This window comes from Dendrobates tinctorius, unplaced genomic scaffold (assembly GCF_039654945.1).
Source record: "Dendrobates tinctorius isolate UK_male_01 unplaced genomic scaffold, ASM3965494v1 ptg000035l, whole genome shotgun sequence".
NCBI classification, from domain to species: domain Eukaryota; kingdom Metazoa; phylum Chordata; class Amphibia; order Anura; family Dendrobatidae; genus Dendrobates; species Dendrobates tinctorius.
Window position 1 is genome coordinate 35,768,649 of NW_027361703.1, and position 6,000 is coordinate 35,774,648.

Below are 6,000 nucleotides of genomic sequence, written 5' to 3' on the forward strand. Positions count from 1 at the left end.
AAAAAAATGAAAGGAATGTTCTAGACTATTAAAAGAAAAGTATAATCAACAGTGCTCTGGCAACAGCTAGTGGGGTTGTCCCATTCAGTCACCTGACCTCTGAGGCCTGTGATTGGCTACAACAATCAGGTGGCTTGAAGAGGAAATTTTCATATATGCAGATGATACTGTCTTGTTCCAGTCACCGGACGTGGCTGCATCTGATTACAAGATACCTGCAGTTTAGGATTTTTAGTAATCAGATTAAATCGTTTAGTTACTGTTATGTATTATCTATTATATTGTTAACACTTAAAGCCAAGTCAAACCTATAGTGTTTTCTAATATGTGAGATATGTGAGATGTTCAGTGGTTTTCAGGACATGCTTTGTGAGATGCGCAGAGGTCATTGTGCACAGAGACATTAAAAAAGCACTTCCATGAATATTTTCTGTTCATTAAATGTGTGTATATGCATATGGTGTGTAGTGTGAGCGTATTAATATACTCACCGACTGTTGCTTTCTTGGGATTCAGCGCCGTTCTGCTCCGCTTCTCAGTGTAGTTGTAAGGTTCTAGCAGGAACGCAGGATGCAGTGACGAGCAGAAGGCAGAGCAAGAGGTAACGGGCATTTTATAGGGAGTTGTCATAATAGTAAATACTCCTCACCAGGAGAGGGGTAATATGGGTGAACAAAGGGTATACCACAATAGAGCAACAGTATGAGTTCAAATAAATGGTTAACTTATCAGTCTGTGATTCCCGGATGGTGGAGGCTGGAAAATCCAACGATGGCGTGGTGGTGACACGTGAAGTTTCCAAACTGGTCCCGGAGAAAGGTAAAGCACTGTCCCTTAACGGAAGCAACGTATCCTGGCCTTCTCACACGTGGTTTTGTGGTCCTGGAACAGGATACTGCTCAAGTGGTTATCTGTGGCACCGCGATTGGTGAACTGAGGCTTCAGCATGCACTGTTTGGTGAGTACTTTGCCGTGGGTCAGCAGCAGTCAACGGAGCAGAATGGTTTGTCTTAGTCATGTCAGAGATAACAAGAGTAGTGATCTCTGGAGCTACACAGTCTGTATGCGTGGGGGAATGGAGAGCGCAAAGCGGGCCTGCTTGTTGGCGTCGGTCTGCAGAGAGGGAGCCAACCTTCTCCTTTAGCACATGCTGTCTTCCCGCCAAAAGCCCCGTTCTGGCACGCCCTGTCCCTTTTATATCTGACCCGCCCCCTCCAGTCAGGTGCCAAGGTCTCTTCCAGTCAGAAAGTCCTTCCCCCGGCAACAATGGTGACAATCCCGACAGTTCCGGCCCTGATACGAGAGGGATACCACCAGCCCGTTCCATCTCCCTACATAGTCACCGCTCTGCAGATTCTCTGGGTCACACTTCTCCTTTTTTATCCTTTTAACTTTCTCCTCTTTTTTGCCTCCTTTTTCCTTTCCCTTTTCTTTCCATTTCCCTTTACTAATCAATTTATATCACATATTTTATTATTATTGTTCATTAGGTTGCTCATAATTATATCCAATACTAAACATAATATATGTTGCAGTGAAAGAACTAAATATTTATAGAAAAACACTCATATTTATTTTTTTCACTTAAGCCTCTAGGGCTAGTTGTAACAAATACCTGTAGAGTGGCATGTAAAAGTTTGGGCACTCCTGGTTGAAATTACTGTTATTGTGAACAGTTAAGCAAGTTGAAGATTTAATGATCTCTAAAAGGGCTAAAGATAATGAGGACACATTTCCTTTGTATTTAGGCCAAAAATATATATGTATTTTCATATTTTATATTTTAAAAATTACAAAAAGGAAAATAGATTCATGCAAAAGTTTGGGCACCCTGCATGTACCTAGTAGCACCCCCTTTTGAAAGTATCAGAGCTTGTAAAGGCTTTTTGTAGCCAGAAAAGTCTTTCAATTTTTGTTTGAGGGATTTTCATCCATTCTTCCTTGGAAAATGTTTCCAGTTCTGTGAGTTTCCTGGGTCGTCTTCCATGCACTGCTATTTTGAGGTCTAGCCTCAGATTTTCAATTATGTTCAAATCAGGGACTGTGAGGGCCATTGTAAAACCTTCAGCTTTCATCTTTTGAAGTAGTCTATTGTGCATTTTGACATTTATTTTTCATCATTATCCATTTGTAGAAGCCATCCTCTTTTCACCTTCAGCTTTTTTTTTACAGATGGTGTTATGTTTCCATCAAGAATTTGTTAAAATTACATTGAATCCATTCTTCCCTCTACCTGTGAAATGTTCCCTGTGCCACTGGCTGCAACACAACCCCAAAGCATGATTGATCAACCCCCATGCTTAATGGTTGGCGGGGTGTTCTTTTCCTGAAATTCTGTGCCTTTCTTTCTCCACACATACAGTTGTGCTCAAAAGTTTAAATACCCCAGCAAAAGTGTTGCTTTCTTGTCCTTTTATTCCTGAGAATATGAATGATAACACCAAAACTTTTTCTCCACTCATGGTTAGTGGTTGGGTGAAGCTATTTTTTGTCAAACTACTGTGTTTTGCATTTTTAAATCATAATGACAACCCAAAACATCCAAATGACCCTGATCAAAAGTTCACAGACGGTGACAAAAATGAGTTTGAATGGGTACTAAAGGTAACATCCTCACCTGTGACCTGTTTGCTTGTAATCAGTCTGTGTGTATAAAAACTGAGTGAGATTCTGGGATCAATACAGACTCTTGCACCTTTCATCCAGCCACTGACGTTTCTGGATTGTGATTCATGGGGAAAGCAAAATAATTGTCAACGGATCTATGGGAAAATGTAGTTGAACTGCCTAAAACAGGAAAGGGATACAAAAAGATACCAAGGAATTTATAATGCCAGTGAGCAGCATTCAAACTGTGATTAACAAATGGAAAATCATGAGCTTTGTAAAAACAAAATCACTGTCAGGTAGACCAACAAAAATTTCGTCCACAACTGCCTGGAAAATTGTTTTGGATGCAAAGAAAAACCCACAAATAATATCAGCTGAAATATTGAACTTTCTGAAATCTAGCGGTGAGGAGGTTTCAAGATGCACAATAAGGAGGCACTTGAGAAAAAATGGGCTGCATGGTCGTGTTGCCAGAAAAGGCCCTTACTGTGCAAATGCTACAAAGTATCTCACCTACAATATGCCAAACAGCATAGTGACAAGCCTCAAAACTTCTCTTAGAGTGATGAGACCAAAATTGAACTTTTTGGCCATAACCATAAACGTTGGAGAGAGGTCAACAAGGCCTATGATGAAAGGAACACCATTCCTACTATAAAGATCGGAGGTGGATCACTGATGTTTTGGGGATGTGTGAGCTACAAAAGCACAGAAAACTTGGTCAAAGTTGAAGGAAAGATGAATGCAGCACGTTATCAGCAAATACTGGAGGCAAATTTGCAATTACCTGCCTGGAAGCTGCACATGGGATGTACTTGGACGTTCCAACATGACAACGATCCAAAACACATGGCCATGTCACTCTGTCATTGGCTACAGCAGAACAAAGTGAAAGTTCTGGAGTGGCCATCTCAGTCTCCTGACCTTAATATCATTGAGCTACTTTGGGGAGATCTCAAGCACATTGATCATGCTAGACAGCACAGGAATTTATATTAACTGAAGGCTTTTTGCCAAGAAGAGTGTTTCCAAAGTGTGTCAGGCTTGTTTAGATAAATTTTATGGTGAGAATGCAGGAGAGGTTTTTTTTGGATACTCTGAAGAACCCATGGCTTCTGTTTTTTGTCTATAGATTATAGGAGTTATAGGAGGCTAGGTTTTTATAAAGCTTGGAAATTTGCATCACCTGGCCTTTCCTAACGATGATAGCGAACAAGGCATAACCCTGTCAGCCTAATTAAGGTCTGAAACCTTAGTCAAAGTTATCTGAGAACGAAATCTCCAAGGGTGTCCAACCTTTTGCATCGGCCCATTTTCCATTTTGTAATTTTTAAAATGTAAAGAAACAAGATTTTTTTGCCTAAAATACAAAGGAAATGTGTCATTTTTAACTGTAGGACTTTTAGAGATCATTTCATCTTCAACTTACTGTACTGTTTACCATAACAGTAATTTTGGCCAAGGGTGCCAAAACTTTTATATGCCACTTGTGAGGCAGTGATCAGTGTCATATGTGAGCGTCGCTAATGGCTATGTGTCCCCCAGGGTGTGTAAAGAAGCATATGGAGGCCAGGGGAGTGCATAGCAGTCACAGGCATAGCTTTGATTGCAAGTCAGAATAGAAGTAAGTGTTGATCTTGGGCAAGCTATTTGTCCAAGATGGATTTAAGAAAACATGCCATAGGGTTGTATTTTTTAAATGGACTACAGGATCGTAGTGGGGCGGTCCATTTCCTTCCCCGGCCCCAGGTTTTCCATGTGGCCTACAGCCACATGTTCTGTTGTAAAAACCCTGCAGCAAATGGGTGGGGTGTGTCAGTTGGTCTTGCAAGCAGGCAGTGCAGAAGGCTTTGCAGAGCTCAACCTGTGTGAGGAAACACAGGGCCAAAAGGCCTGGCACCCTCAGCATACATGGCTGTGCAGTCGCCCACGGCAACACTCACAGACTTGTCTTTGTTTTCCTGGCTGCGATCCTGAGGATACCGCATGCTGTGCACTGTGTGAGTTTGGACATTAAACACGTTTTTCTGTGAACTTTCCTGCCGTCACTGCTTGTTTGTCACACTGCACAAACCCTGCTGCACTACACACTATATATCCAATAAAATTCTCTTTTTAATAGCAAAACCTCAACAATAATCCATTGAAATACATGTGTGTGATTATTTTTCCATACTACGTGATATCATTTTGCAATAACGGACATTATTTCTTATATACCAGTATAAAGAAGCATTTGAAAGTACAGTAAATTGGAGGGTGCAACAGTTTTTTCTATGAAACTGATAGCCGGTATACAGACTCTTACTCCATCAAGTACACTGGCATACAAGCAACAAATTATCATTAATATTTTATACAGGAAAACAGTGAGCAATACTAGAGAATTTGGTATTCAGAAAATTATTTCACACTGTCTCCTTCTCCCACCCAGTTTCTTTTTCTTTGTAATATGATACTCAGTGAGAAGCAGCACTTTTCTGCTCCTTATTCAGTTTTTTTTTAGTGGGTGCAGAGATTCTGAACAGACAAAGACTGGAGCATAACGATCACAGTCATACAGGGTGCAAACAGGTCTGTGTGTGGGGGGGGATCTGCTGACAGCAGTACCTTTTTCACCTTGATGTGCGTCCTCAGATTTAGGCTGTGTGCACACGTTGTGGATTGTAAGCGCTTTTGCCACGTTTTTTCGTTGCGAAAACACATACAAAACGCAGCCCATTGAATTCAATGGCATTCCGCACATGTTGTGCTAATGCTGCATATTTTTCCGTGGCGGAATCGCATCGGGAAAAATACGCAGCATGCTCATTCTTTGTGTGGAATCGCAGGGATTCCGCACACATAGGAATGCATTGATAAGCTTACTTTCCACATGTGGCTATGCCCACCATGCGCAAAGTAAGCGGATCCTGTGCAGATGGTACCTAGGGTCTGGAGGAGAGGAGACACTCCTCCAAGCCCTGGGTACCATATCCCTGTTAAAAAAAAAAGAATTAAAAGAAAAAATCATGATATTCTCACCTTCCGGCGGCCCCCGCAGCGTCCCCAGGCCTCAGCGATGCTCCCGGCATCTTCCATTCCCAGTGATGCCTTGCGACAATGACCTGTGATGACGTAGCAGTCTCTCGTGTGATGCTATGTCATCTGGGGTCATTGTTGCAAGGCATCGCTGGGAACAGGAGTTACCAGGAGCATCGCGAGGATCGGGAAGGCTGCGGGGGCCGCCGGAAGGTGAGAATATCACGATTTTTTATTTTTTTTTAATATTTTTAACATTAAATCTTTTTACTAATGATGCCACATAGCCAGCATCAATAGTGAAAGGTTGGTTACACTTGTCAAGCACTATACTTGCCAAGTGTGACCAACCTGTCAATCAGTTTTCCA